Source organism: Schistocerca cancellata, chromosome 3, assembly GCF_023864275.1.
Source record: "Schistocerca cancellata isolate TAMUIC-IGC-003103 chromosome 3, iqSchCanc2.1, whole genome shotgun sequence".
In the NCBI taxonomy this organism is placed as follows: domain Eukaryota; kingdom Metazoa; phylum Arthropoda; class Insecta; order Orthoptera; family Acrididae; genus Schistocerca; species Schistocerca cancellata.
In genome coordinates, this window is record NC_064628.1 from 596082770 (window position 1) to 596098870 (window position 16101).

The 16101-nt window shown below is 36.5% G+C and overlaps 1 protein-coding gene and 1 non-coding gene across 3 annotated transcripts in view; one reads left to right on the plus strand and one right to left on the minus strand.

Moving 5' to 3' along the window:
• The window catches only part of LOC126175480 (cAMP-dependent protein kinase type I regulatory subunit), a 262950-nt gene that overhangs the window by 204107 nt on the left and 42742 nt on the right, over window positions 1-16101 (minus strand). The gene's annotated exons all lie outside the window — the stretch shown is intronic.
• Window positions 846-919, plus strand: Trnat-ugu (transfer RNA threonine (anticodon UGU)). The gene has a single exon. It is a non-coding gene; the product is annotated as a tRNA-Thr (tRNA).

A 16101-nucleotide genomic window follows, 5' to 3' on the forward strand; every position in this document is an offset into this window, starting at 1 on the left:
AATCTTATAGATTGGTTTCTTGGCACATGCAAAAGATTTTTTTTGACCAGCTTATTTCTTTTGGATATTATGTGCATGTCATGTTTCAGGAAATGATTCCTCTTTTTCAAATGTGCTGTTCATGTCTTATGCCATTTATTCATGATGTTTTCAATGTGTGAGGTGGGTGCTGCATTGTTCTGCTTTCTTTGTTGTAAAACTTTCTTGCAGTCCACCACTTGTGCAGGAACATGCAAAGAAGTTTCCGAGTGCAGTACAGAAAAAAAGTCATTACATAATTGTCATTGGCAAGACATCCAAATATTTCCAATATTTGCAAGCTGCAGAGCGCCACTTGTTCAAGACATGACAGGAATGAAGCTCTTGCAGCTCTCTAAGAATGAAATTACAGTGAAATCCAGACCATTAGCTGCTTACAGGTGTTAATAAATATCAACGGGGACAGTTGAAAATGTGTTCTACGACCGAGACTCGAACCCGGGATCTCCTCTGACTGAGCCACCGAGGACACACAGGATCGTGCGACTGCAGGGACTTATCTCTGGCACACTCCCCGTGAGACCCACATTTCCAACTTACTGTCCACACACTACATTTGTAGTGCCCCTGCCCACTATACTCATTAGTTGTGGTAGTCAATCTACGATTCCCTTAAGAGTTTGAGCAATGTGAGTGCATCCGCACTGAAGATGATCACTGGTCAGTAAGCCTACCTATATGAAGATGGTATCTGTTCTTTTGGACATGGGGCACTACAAATGTGGAGTGTGGACAGTAAGTTAGAAATGTGGGTCTCACATGGTACGTGCCAGAGATAAGTCCCTGCAGTTGCACTATCCTCTGTGTCCTCGGTGGCTCAGTCGGATAGAGCATCTGCCATGTAAGCAGGAGATTCCGGGTTCGAGTCCCGGTCGGGGCACACATTTCCAACTGTCCCCATTTATATTTATCAAAGCCTGTGAGCAGCTAATGGTCTGGATTTCATTGTAATTCCATGACAGGAAGTTATTAATATTGATGTATTTCCTTTCAAATACGTTAATATAGTGGAAACACAATTTGACTCTACGAGATGAATTGTTTTATGCTGCTTTGTATGCAACTCGCTCTCAGTTTACAGATGAGAAATTTTAGGCAAATGCGACAATAATAAATCCCACTGGACTGTTCTTCAGAAAGTCCACTCCTAGTTATTAAGAGAGTGACAACTGTTTATTCATGTTTAGAAAGGGGAAATAATTTGTTTTGTGTGTGTGTGTGTGTGTGTGTGTGTGAGAGAGAGAGAGAGAGAGAGAGAGAGAGAGAGAGGGGGGGGGGGGGCGGCATGCATGACAGGCAGGCAAATAGCATTTTTTATACAATAACTATTGTAATGATACACAATCCTATTTATGTTTTCACCAATACACAATGTGTCAGCCTCATGCTCCAAAATTAGAGAAACTCCACTTCCCCCATCTGCCTCAAATAAACTTTCTTCTCTGGTTTTGAATTTCAGATTCTCATATGTTCCCTCTACAAGAAACAAGAGATATTTACTTCAAATAAATAAAAATACTGGTCAACTCCACTATTGTCTTAGTTTTGTGCGCAGTTATTATAAATAATTTATCACCAGAAATAAGTGTAGAAATATTTAACACGATGACTGCCAGCGGCCACAGTAGAGCCTCATGCCAGATGCCATAGCCTGGCCTGCTATGAAACATCAATTGATATGCATGTGCAGCAGTCAACATATTAATATTTGGCTACTGTGTTCTATCATGGTTAACTGGTCCTTAATTTGTGCAAATTCTCTCTGAATGACATCAGTTGGCGCAGACATGTGAACTGAGATAATCACGTAATGTAGAAGCCATTATAATAAAATTCCAGGAAACAGTATATTAAGATCATTAGATATTCAGCATGACAAGGATAGGAGGTACAAGACCATCTCATTGTTGTGACTTACTAATCCCCTCTCCGCTCACATGAATCAGACCACAGCAATAATTTAAATAGCAATTAACTTTTAGATTAAGACTCTTTTTGTTTGTAATATACATTGTTCAGTCACAGTATTTTATTTTCCTGTTTTAAACCAATGCATTTGGGAGTTGCAACTCAACTTTCAGGGAAAGTTATGTTTTTCAGCATTACATCTGCATCAGTTTATCACTTAATCATAAATGAATAGCGTAGTTTTATGCAAAAAAAATCTTGTATGAATGAAGAAAACAAATATAAGCATTATTAACAGTTACCTTCATTTGCACGTACACCTGAAATACCCAATAGAATTTACTTTTATTTATTTATTGCTGGACTATATGAAACACACATGCTCCAACTCATCATCATCATCATCATCATCATCATCATCGCCATCATCTTATATACTGATTTATTAGCACACAACGAAGATGTTTGCCAATAACAGTCTAATTATAGGACAGATTTTCTCAGCAAATCAATTTTGCATTCTTTTTATAACTGGCAATGGTGATTTGATTTACATCCAAAGACATTCAATAAATCAAAGTAGTGGTAGACTGAAGGAGAGGGAGGAAGTGATGGAAAAGATATGATTATTTATTTATGCTGTATCTTGCTCTCATCCATCATGTTACATCACACCTTATCCCTATTCTATCTCCCCTCTCCATACCACACTCCCTGTCACTTCTCCACATTGGGCTACTATAACCGCACTTTCTTTGTGTTCACTAATCATAAAAAGATAATATAGCTTTGTAAGAACACTCAGACACAGTAATTATATGTTTATCAACAGCAGACAACAAGAAAATAGAATTCACATTCAAGAAACGGGGTTTCTAAAAAGAGTGGAACGGTGTACAAGACAGCTCATATAAAAGGAAATGGGGATATAAAAAATGATTTAGAGATATACAACATAAATGAAAAAATAAAAGGAAACTGCAGGAAATGGAAGGAACATGAATAGAGAAAGACTCCTGGTAAAGGCTCCCAGTTACAAATGCACTGGAGAAGAAATGTAGAAAGGCATTACAAGAGATGGACTAGGCCTACTGTAAAATGGCAATTTGTCTAATGTCTGAATCATGTATTGTCTATTAAAAATGTAAATATTATATTAAACATCGCCACTTTATTTTATTTCATTTCATCTGGTATGGAAATGACTATAATATGACGTTTACTTATTTAAGCAATACAATCACACACATTGAAGTGTACCATTCAAATAAGGCAGTGCACCTATAAACATGTTAACATTATTTGACGTAAACACAAATTCGGAAGTTTTCATAGATACAAAAGATGAACTTTTCGTGGTTAAGTGAAGGTAACCATTAATAATACTTTATTTTTATTTCTTTCCTCTCATCCAAGATGATTTGTTTCTGGCCTGAGCTGCTGGAGTTAGTGGTCATGTGTGCTTGCTTATGTGTATGACTGGTGGGTGTTTCTCTTTTGTTGATGAAGGCTGTGGCTGAAAGCTTTGTATAAGTTTATTTTAATTGTGCCCATCTGCAACTTAATGTGTCGTCTTTACAATAAGTAGCAATCTGTCTTTTCCTATATTGTTAGCTTCAAAAATAATTAATATTTACATTGTTAACTTGGAATTCAAGTGTTCTGCGATCAGTATCCTGAGTGCTAAAGACAAAGGAGTAAGATACATTAGCAGTGGAGCAAGATAAATTGGAACCCCTACCCAGTTTTCAAAACAGAGATTCTGAAGTTTTCAATTGGATGATGCCAAATTAGGTAACTTGTGAAGACAACCTATAAGCTTCTGTTCACCGAAGTATTTACACTGAACTATTTTTTCCATGTGGAGTCTGACAGGGCTATCAATGGAATGAGTTGTTAAATGAATTAGTGCAATGCAGAGTCATAACACCTATTTGTTTTAATTCCAGGACATACAAAAAATAATGTGCAAGAAATCCACAAAAAAGAACATTGCACAAATTAGCAATGAACTCTCAGCACATTTATGGACTACCACACTGAGTCGAAATACAGTGAAATAAATAAACAGTGTACATAATGGCCAATAGTAGTTTTTTTATAAACAGTTTTCAATACTAAGTTTCTAATGTGTCCTAAACAGAAGTTTACAACCATTATAAGTTTTGACTTGTGGTAGTAGGTATGAACTTTTATTGTGAAAACTGTTAAAAACGCAAGGTTGCTCAGTGAAGAGAGATGCAGGTTGAGAACTGCTGTAAATACAAGAAAGTATACAAATGGATCCAGAGAACAGATCGGAGTGGAACATTTTAATTACGACTTACAAAAATTAAAAGTAGCAGATAAAGGATGGATGATAGATGTCCCAACAAAGTTCTTTCCTAGATACACTGAAGATGGGTAGGTAACATTAGAAAACATATACTACATTTCTGCTATCGATTAGCGAAGCAAATATGTTGCAGTTGCTCTGCAGCTCACTCGATTTCAGCTGTCACAGTGAAGGAAAACAATGGCACACTAGACAGAAGGAATATTTTTGTTTTGGCTGTTCAGGAAATTAAGACATATAAACTAGTTTGTATGGATATTGCGTGTATATAATTTTTTTACAAACCATATTAATCAACAATTAACTTATATGACTACAACTGATAAGCTACGTTAATTTCTTCACACATCTACTGGTACCAGTTATTTCATTTATATATTACAAATATTTTCCCTCCCACATATTACAAAGTTTTTAGGCAATGACCTACTGACGAAATTAATCTCAACATGAGTAGCCCATGATCAATCCTCCTCCCACTGTTGCTGAGTGGCTAGCATGTCTCAACAATACAGATAGCTATACTGTAGGTGCAACCAAAATGAACGACCATCTGTTGAGATGTCAAACAAATGTGTGGTTCCTGAAGAGAGGTAGTACCCTTGTTCGTAGTTGCAGGGGGAAATGGTGTAGATGACTGACTGCTCTGGCTTTGTGACATAGCTAATATTGTCCAGCTGTGCTGGTAATGCAGCAAGGGGATACTACAGCATTTATTTTTCTCAACTCTACTGTATCATAAATGCAGGTAAGCTACTATGAACAAAATAGTTAACACATTATCACAGCCATGATATACCCATAACAGCAGTACAAGTTCAAATGAAAACAAGCTCTGCAGGTGATGAAGAGATGGGAGAAATGTATGATGAGATAAAAGAAATTATTTGTATAGTTAAAGGAAAGGAAAATTTAACTGTGATGGAGGACTTGAATTCAGTAGTGGGAAGCAGAAGAGAAGGAAAAGTAATAGGTAAATATGGACTGGGGGGGGGGGGGGGAGGAATGAGAGAGGACACTGCCTGGTAAATTTTGGACAGAGCATAATTTAATCATTGCTAACACTTGGTTTCAAGAGTCATGAAAGAAGGTTGCACACGTGGAAGACACCTTGCGACACAAGATTTCAGATTGATTATTTATAATGGTAAGAGGGAGATTTTGGAACTGGATTTTAAACTGAAAGGTATTTTCAGGGGTAGATGTGCATTCTGAACGTAATTTATTGGTTATGAACTGTAGATTAAAACTAAAGAAACTGCAAAAAGGTAAGAAATTAAGGAGATGGGCTCTGCATAAGTTGAAAGAACCAGAGGGAGATTAGGCAACAGCTGAATGAAACAGGGGAAAGGAATAGAGTAGAAGATGCATTGATAGCTTTGAGAGATGAATAGTGAAAGCAGCATTGGATCAAACAGGTAAAAATAAGAGGCCCAATGGAAATGTTCAGATTATCACAGGAATATTGAATTTAACTGATGAACAGAGAAAATATAAAAATGAATCATGTGAAAGGAAAAATGAATGTCTAAAAATGAGACTGACAGGAAGTTCAAAATGTCTAATCAGGAATGGATAGAGGACAAATGTAAAGATATAGAAACATATATAACTTGGGAAAGGATAGATATTACTTATGGGAAAATGAAAGATATGTTTGGAAGAACCAAAAGAAACTGTATGAATATCAAGGGCTCAGAGGTAAAACCAGTACAATGCAAAGAAGGGAAAGTGAGAAGAATTTGACAGAGCACTAAAAGACCTAAGTCAAATTAAGGCCCCTGGAGTAGATGATATTCCTTCAAAACTACTGATACCCTTGGGAGAGCCAGCTATTACAAAACTATTCCAAGTGGTGTGCAAGATGTAAGAGACAGCCAAAATATCCGCAGACTTCAAGAAGAATTTAATATTTCCAATTCCAAATAAAGCAAGGTGCTGACACAAGTGAACATTACTGACCTACCATTTTAAATCATCGTTGTAAACTACTAAAACAAATTCTTTACAGGAGAATGGAAAAACTGGCAGAAGCTGAGCTTGGGAAAGGCCATTTTGGATTCCAGAGAAATGTAGGAACACACAAGGCAATACTGATCCTACAACTTATCTTAGACGATTAGGCAACAGGTAAAGGAAACCCAAGTTATTATCATTTGTAGATTTGGCAAAAGCTTTTGATAATATCAATTGGAATACAGCCTATGAAGTGCTAAAGGTAGCAGGGTAAAATACAGACAGCAGTTGTAAGAGTCGAGGGGCATGAAAGGGGAGCAGTAGTTAAGAAGGAAATGAGACCGGATTGTAAGCCATTGCTGGTGTTATTCAATCTCTACATTGAGCAAACAGTAATGGAAACCAAAGAAAAATTTGGAGGAGGAATTAAATCACAGGGAGAAGATTAAAACTTCTGAGGTTTGCTGATGATATTGTAATTCTGTCTGGAGCAGCAAAGGACTTGGAAGAGCAGTTGAACAGAATGGACAGTGTCGTGAAAAAGGATCTAACATGAAAATCAACAGAAGCAAAACAATGGTAATGAAATGTGTAACTAAACCGGACGATGCTGAGGAGTTCAATTAGAAATCAAGACACTAGAAATAGTAGATGAGTTCTGATATTCGGGCAGCAAAATAAGTGATGATGGCTGAAGTAGAGAAGATACAGAATGTAGACTGGCAATCGCAAGAAAATCATTTCTGAAGACTAGGAATTTGTTCACATCAAATAAAGATTTAAGTACCAGGAAGTATTTTCTGGAAGCAACTGAAGTGTAGCCTTGTGTGGAATGAATGTGGGTGATAAACAGCTCAGTCAAGATGAGAATACAAGCTTTTGAAATATGGTACTAGAGAAGAATGCTGAAAATTAGATGGGTAGATAATGTAACCAATGACATGTTACTGAATAGAATTGAGGAGGCAAGAAATATGTGGCATAGCTTGACTAAAAGAAGGAATCGGTTGATACGACATTCTGAGACATCATGGGTTCACAAATTTATGATTGGAGGGAAGGGTGAAGGGGAAAAATTGTAGACGGAGGCCAAAGAGTGAAAACAGTATGCAGATTCAGAAGGGTGTAGGTTGCAGTAGTTATTCAGAAATGAAGAAGCTTGAACGGGATATACTGACATGGGGAGTTGCGCTGAACCAGTCTTGTGACTGAAGACCACAACACCAACATTAAGTAGTTCATGTAAGTAGCTAATGATGGACTTGTGATAAACAACACGATTGTTTACAGCAGAAGTCTATAATGCATGAGAAGTCTGGAGGTGACCTTTATCTAACACTGAATGCAAAATAAAATCCATAGACATCATTGTCTCAACCAGATGAAGCTGGTGAGATCAATATTTTGTAAGATCTGAAGACAGCTTTATCAGCTGTTACGTTATCACCACTGAAATTTCAACAACTTGGTTCACGAGATAAAAATGGCCATGGAAAACAAAAGATTAGCTTACTTACTAAGACAACTGCAACAATTAGTGATCTTGGGAAGACTGTTGTATTTAAAGAAGAATCAAAAAAGCAGGAAGGAAGTGTGAAACAGGAAAGCAATATTTGACATACAAATAAGGTGTGAAGGAGCTTTCAGGAAACCTAAGGCAGAATGCTATGAAAGTTTTTGAACAAAAACTTTGAAAAATTGTTTTACAATTTGACTAGTCACATAAAACATTCGTAAATAAATATAAGTGCCGTAGAGGAATTTGAAAGAAATGCTTTTTGCTCATAAAATAAAAAAAATCGGCCGTAACTAAAATGCGTAAAATTTTGTGAATTACATCCAAAGTTGTGTGTAATATTTTAAGGCAAATGTTTGTACCTTGACTGAAAAAACTCCAATTTTTTTTATACATGGCATCACATTTAATACATTTGGAGTTATTGGTAACACAGTGAATCCATTCCTAGGGAAATTCACAATTCAGTAATTATCTGACATGCAAACAAGCAGTTCAATGACACATGATCATATTTCCAGTGCCTTTACTTGCTATGTATCCTTTGTTAAAATAAAGAGAAAATTTTCTGTAACAATACTTTGCAGCAAGTGTGAAAAGATATTGTGCCATGGGCATTGCTTTCTGATCTTCAGTTATGTTATTTATATGTTCTGCAAAGAAGTTCTCAGGGTGGTAAGTTACAGGATCTTATGTTCTTATTGGCTCAGGAACAACAGCTTTCCAAACTTCAGTATTTTTCCCCCGTTTTCAGTTCCAAAGGAAGTGGCCCTTCTGAAAATAGCTCTAGTACTTACATCCCAGTTACATACTGAGCCTCACAATATGTTTACTGCTACCATATATTACACAACAGCATGTGTCGTGACTGTTGTAAATTCTTGAACTCTGCATGGTGGACCATGTTATTTAATTTTGGAACATTACAATCATGTTGCATATAAGTATGGAACATAATAAAATTGATGAGATTCCTATAAAGAGGTGCAGTAATTCACTATGTTTTCTCTGCTTAATATCATGTACATAACTGCTGTTAAACAACCTCCATACCACATTGTCCAAGAGTGCGACAGAAGAGCATACAATGGCAAGTTCAGTGATTTTCTGATGGCAAGAAACTGCAAAAGACTTTATACATAATCTTTGTTTGTATTTAATTGTATTGCCCATTACCTGTATGTTATATACTTCTCATATAGCATATTTTATTGTGTTTTTATGCATATCTTTGTTTAAACATTTGTAAGAAGCGTAAAATGGGTACACTCTGTATGCTAAATAAATAAATAAATAAATAAATAAATCACAAAGTTATTTTTTTTTAGTTGTAAATGAGTGCTACAGTAAGTAGCATAAATCCTTGGAAATATTAAATCAGTTTTAGGTGATAATGCTGATCAATAAAGCTAAAATTATAATGGAATTAGCCAAATTAAACAAATTAATCATTCTTAGATGAGAAATAGCTGATGAGTACATCACCACTGCACTATACAATGTGTCCTATAGCCGAAACAGCACCAATGCTCCTCAGCTAGAAAGAAACTCAAACCATTTACCCAGAAGACCAGCCATCTGAAAGCCTTGCAATGATGACTCCTAAAGATGTCAATGAAGAAGAAATTGGCACAGAAGCATTGTACTACTAGTTGAGAGTGCTAGCAGGTTGCACGATATAAAGGGATTGTCACTAGAAACTATATGAAGTACCAACATTTTCTACTCTTTAAATGTGCACATGTTGTGACACAAGGGAAATACAATTAGGTGACAGAAGTCATGGGGTAGTGATATGCATATATACAGATGGTGGTAGTATTGCATACACATGGTACAAAAGAGCAGTGCACTGGTGGAGCGGTCATTTGTACTCATGTGATTCACGTGAAAAAGTTTCCAACATGATTATGGCCACAGGGCAGAAATTAACAGACTTTGAACGCTAAATGGTAGTTGGAGCTGGATGCATGGGGCATTCCATTATGGAAATTGTTGTTGTTGTTTTTGTGGTCTTCAGTCCCGGGACTGGTTGGATGCAGTTCTTCATGCTACTCTTTCCTGTGCAAGCTTCTTCATCTCCCAGTACCTACTGCAACCTACATCCTTCTGAATCTGCTTAGTGTATTCATCTCTTGGTCTCCCTCTACGATTTTTACCCTCCACGCTGCCCTCCAATACTAAATTGGTGATCCCTTGATGCCTCGGAACATGTCCTACCAACCGATCCCTTCTTCTAGTCAAGTTGTGCCACAAACTCATCTTCTCCCTAATTCTATTCAATACCTCCTCATTAGTCATGTGATCTACCCATCTAATCTTCAGCATTCTTCTGTAGCACCACATTTCAAAAGCTTCTATTCTCTTCTTGTCCAAACTATTTACCGTCCATGTTTCACTTCCATACATGGCTACACTCCATACAAATACTTTCAGAAATGACTTCCTGACACTTAAATCTATACTTGATGTTAACAAATTTCTCTTCATCAGAAACGCTTTCCTTGCCATTGCCAGTCTACATTTTATATCCTCTCTACTTTGACCATCATCAGTTATTTTGCCCCCCAAATAGCAAACCTCCTTTACTACTTTAAGTATCTCATTTCCTAATCTAATACCCTCAGCATCACCCGACTTAATTCGACTACATTCCATTATCCTCGTTTTGCTTTTGTTGATGTTCATCTTACATCCTCCTTTCAAGACACTGTCCATTCCGTTCAATTGCTCTTCCAAGTCCTTTGCTGTCTCTGACAGAATTACAATGTCATCGGCGAACTTTAAAGTTATTTCTTCTCCATGGATTTTAATTCCTACTCTGAATTTTTTTTTGTTTTTTTTTTTTTTGTTTTTTTTTGTTTGCTTTACTGCTTGCTCAATATACAGGTTGAATAACATCGGGGAGAGGCTACAACCCTGTCTCACTCCCTTCCCAACCACTGCTTCCCTTTCATAAACCTCAATTCTTATAACTGCCATCTGGTTTCTGTACAAATTGTAAATAGCCTTTTGCTCCCTATATTTTACCCCTGCCACCTTCAGAATTTGAAAGAGTATTCCAGTCAACATTGTCAAAAGCCTTCTCCAAGTCTACAAATGCTAGAAACGTAGGTTTCCCTTTTCTTAATCTAGCTTCTAAGATAAGTCGTATATTGAATTCCCTAACAATTGCCATATTCTTCCATTAGAACTACTGACAGCCTTGGGAGAGCCAGTCCTGACAAAACTCTAACATCTGGTGAGCAAAATGTATGAGACAGGCGAAATACCCTCAGACTTCAAGAAGAATATGGAAATTGTTAGGGAATTCAATATTTTAAAATCCAGAGCATCAAGAGTAGATCAAGAATACCAAATTTCAGGTATGACCTCTCACTACGTGCAATGCATTGGGCAACGGCCTTCACTTAATGACCAGGAACACTGCCATTTGCTTAGAGCTGTGAGTGCTGAAAGCCAAGCAAAAGTGTGTGAAATAACCACAGAAATCAATGTGAGACGTAAGAGGAACATACCCAGTAGGACAGTCTGTGAATTTTAGCATTAATGGGCTATGGCAGCAGATGATCAATGCGAGTGTCTTTGCTAAAAGCACAATATAGCCTGTAGCACCTTTCCTGGGCTCATGACCATATCAGTTGGACCCTAGACAACTGGAAAACTGTGGCTTGATCAGATGAGTTCCAATTGCAGTTGGTAAAAGCTGATGGTGGGGTTCGAGTGTTGTGTGACCCCACAATGTCATGGACCTAAGTTGTCAACAAGGCACTTGTGCAAGCTGATGGTTGCTCCATAATGGTGAGAGCTGTGTTTACACGGAATGGAATGGGTCCTCTTGTCTAACAGAACCAATTATTGACTGGAAATGGTTATGTTCGGCTACTTGGAGACCATTTGCAGCCATTCACGGACCCTGTGTTCCAAACAATGACGTCAAATTATGGGGCCACAATTGTTCCCAATTAGTTTGAAGAACATTCTGGACAATTTGAGTGAATGATTCGGCCACCAAGATCGCCTGACATGAATACCAATGAACATTTCTGGGACATAACTGGGAGGTCACTTCATTCACACTATCTTGCACCGACAACACTTTTGCAATTATGGGTAACTATGAAGGCAGCATGGCTCAATATTTCTGCAAGAGAATTCCAGCAACTTTTTGAGTCTGTGCCACATTGAGTTGCTGCACTATGTCGGGCAAAAAGGAGGAGCATAATGATATTAGGATGTATCCCATGAATTTTGTCACCTCAGTGTAAGTGACAGTTTAAAACTATGGGTTGGTCTGTGAGGCTGAGCACAACTGGTAGCACATTCCTTGAAAGAGACAGGAATTTGGGACAAATACCACTGCAGCACACAGTTACAAGATGTTGCAAATGTTTATCTGAAATAAATATTTTTTTTTAAAATCACCTCTGCTGTCAACATGGGTACAGTACTGTTTGCCTGATATACCTATAACATAACTGTTTCAACTGTAAGACTGAAAACTCTCACACTGCTCAGGAATGCTGGTGGCTGGTGATTGCAACAAGGACAAACAGGAAATTTATGGCAAGTGGAGACAAAAACTATAAATATTGTGTCTTAGTTTTCAGTAGCTCTCACATTATGCAACATTGTACGTGAAATTGTAAAGATTATTATTATTATTATTATTATTATTATTATTATTATTATTATTATCTTTACTTTTTTTTTCTCAGACTTAAGTCTGGTTAAAAATGGAACGTGACGCGGACCTCGGTCAAGCGTGACTTCCTTGTAACTGTATGGTATATGTTATATTGCATTTAGGAACTTTCGGGTAATTGAACAAGTATCAATAATTACAGATTTTTGTAATTGTATATATATGTTTGGATGTAGCTGTATTGCATTGATGTACTGGTGAATATTGTGAGGTATGACTCCTGTAGTTGATAGTATAATTGGGATAATGTCGACTTTATCCTGATGCCACATGTCCTTGACTTCCTCAGCCAGTTGGATGTATTTTTCAATTTTTTCCCCTGTTTTCTTCTGTATATTTGTTGTGTTGGGTATGGATATTTCAATTAGTTGTGTTAATTTCTTCTTTTTATTGGTGAGTATGATGTCAGGTTTGTTATGTGGTGTTGTTTTATCTGTTATAATCGTTCTGTTCCAGTATAATTTGTATTCATCATTCTCCAGTACATTTTGTGGTGTGTACTTGTATGTGGGAACGTGTTGTTTTATTAGTTTATGTTTTATGGCAAGTTGTTGATGTATTATTTTTGCTACATTGTCATGTCTTCTGGGGTATTCTGTATTTGCTAGTATTGTACATCCGCTTGTGATGTGATCTACTGTTTCTATTTGTTGTTTGCAAAGTCTGCATTTATCAGTTGTGGTGTTGGGATCTTTAATAATATGCTTGCTGTAATATCTGGTGTTTATTGTTTGATCCTGTATTGCGATCATGAATCCTTCCGTCTCACTGTATATATTGCCTTTCCTTAGCCATGTGTTGGATGCGTCTTGATCGATGTGTGGCTGTGTCAGATGATACGGGTGCTTGCCGTGTAGTGTTTTCTTTTTCCAATTTACTTTCTTTGTATCTGTTGATATTATGTGATCTAAAGGGTTGTAGAAGTGGTTATGAAATTGCAATGGTGTAGCTGATGTATTTATATGAGTGATTGCTTTGTGTATTTTGCTAGTTTCTGCTCGTTCTAGAAAGAATTTTCTTAAATTGTCTACCTGTCCATAATGTAGGTTTTTTATATCTATAAATCCCCTTCCACCTTCCTTTCTGCTTAATGTGAATCTTTCTGTTGCTGAATGTATGTGATGTATTCTATATTTGTGGCATTGTGATCGTGTAAGTGTATTGAGTGCTTCTAGGTCTGTGTCACTCCATTTCACTACTCCAAATGAGTAGGTCAATACTGGTATAGCATAAGTATTTATAGCTTTTGTCTTGTTTCTTGCTGTCAATTCTGTTTTCAGTATTTTTGTTAGTCTTTGTCTATATTTTTCTTTTAGTTGTTCTTTAATATTTGTATTATCTATTCCTATTTTTTGTCTGTATCCTAGGTATTTATAGGCATCTGTTTTTTCCATCGCTTCTATGCAGTCGCTGTGGTTATCCAATATGTAATCTTCTTGTTTAGTGTGTTTGCCCTTGACTATGCTATTTTTCTTACATTTGTCTGTTCCAAAAGCCATATTTATATCATTGCTGAATACTTCTGTTATCTTTAGTAATTGGTTGAGTTGTTGATTTGTTGCTGCCAGTAGTTTTAGATCATCCATGTATAGCAAATGTGTGATTTTGTGTGGGTATGTTCCAGTAATATTGTATCCATAATTTGTATTATTTAGCATGTTGGATAGTGGGTTCAGAGCAAGACAGAACCAGAAAGGACTTAATGAGTCTCCTTGGTATATTCCACGCTTAATCTGTATTGGCTGTGATGTGATGTTATCTGAATTTGTTTGGATATTAAGTGTGGTTTTCCAGTTTTTCATTACTGTGTTTAGAAACTGTATCAATTTAGGATCTACTTTGTATATTTCCAAAATCTGCAGTAACCATGAGTGGGGTACACTATCAAAGGCTTTTTGGTAATCAATGTATGCGTAGTGTAGGGACCTTTGTTTAGTTTTAGCTTGATATGTCACCTCTGTATCTATTATCAGTTGCTCTTTACATCCTCGTGCTCCTTTGCAGCAGCCTTTTTGTTCTTCATTTATAATTTTGTTCTGTGTTGTATGTGTCATTAATTTCTGTGTGATGACTGAAGTTAATATTTTGTATATTGTTGGTAGGCATGTTATGGGGCGATATTTAGCTGGGTTTGCTGTGTCTGCTTGATCTTTAGGTTTCAGATAGGTTATTCCATGTGCAAGTGTATCAGGGAATGTGTATGGGTCTGCAATGTAACTGTTAAATAACTTAGTTAGATGTGAATGTGTTGAGGTGAACTTCTTTAGCCAGTAATTTGCTATTTTATCATTTCCAGGGGCTTTCCAATTGTGTGTAGAATTAATTGCTCGGGTGACTTCATGTTGCAAAATTATCACTTCAGGCATTTGTGGTATCATCTTGTATGCGTCTGTTTCTGCTTGTATCCACCGTGCATGCCTGTTATGTTGTACCGGGTTTGACCATATGCTGCTCCAGAAGTGTTCCATGTCTGTTATGTTTGGTGGATTGTCTATTTTAATGTGTGTGTTATCCATTGTTTGGTAAAATCTCTTTTGGTTTGTGTTGAATGTTTGGTTTTGTTTCCTTCTATTTTCACTTTTTTTGTATCTTCTAAGTCGTTTGGCCAATGCTTGCAATTTCTGCTTTTTTTCATCTAATTGCTCTATTGCTTCTTGTTGTGAGATTTTACCTAACCTTTTTCGTTTTTTGTCTGATATTTCATTTCTTATAAATTGTGTTAGCTGTCCGATGTCTTTTCTCAGTTTTTCTATTCTGATCTGTAACCTGTGTTGCCATGCTGGTTTTGTGCGTTTCTTCTGTGTGTTGGTTTGTTCTGATCTCTGCCTAGTGTGTATATTTAGTGTAGTGAGTGCTCCTATATAAACCAGTAGTTGTAACTCTTCCATAGTTGTGTTTTCATTTATTTTGTTGTGTATGATTGTGTTGATAGTTTTTATTGTTGTTTCGACTTGTGGGTTATTTGGCGGTCTATGCAAGAATGGTCTAATGTCTGTATTTGTGTCTTTGTATTCTATATATATCAGCTGAAATTTCTCTTCTATATCTAACACGTGTGTCTCTTCGTGTTCTATTTGTGCTTGTTCTGGTGGCTGTCTTAAGATTTCGTTTTCCTCTGATTGTTTAATTGATGCGTGTTGGTCTTTGTTTGTTTGCTCTGGGATGTTTGAGTCCATTACTGTATTTTCTTCTTCTTCTGATTGCACATTATTTTGTTCCAGTATTTGTTGTACTTGTTGTTTGATGTTTTCTAATTCTGACTGGGGTATCCTGTTATTTTTGATTATTACACGGATCTGATCAGCTAGTCGTTGTTCTGTTAAAAATTTTAATTCCGGGTATCTGGTAATAAATGTTGTGTATACTTGTGGTCTGTATCCAGTTGTGTTGGTTCCTAGGTTTGTTGCTTGGTAATATTATTATTATTATTATTATTATTATTATTATTATTTAGTATTACTATTATTAACACCTGCTTTAAAACACACTATTCCAAGCTATTAGACCCATTTCCAGTCTTGTTTCAACTCAATATATATTGCAATATCATTCCTAGTTATCATTCTTGACAAGAAGCAATGAGGTTTTATGTATCATTCATCTTTATACAAGTATGAGTGAGGAGAAGAAATACTTGAGTTT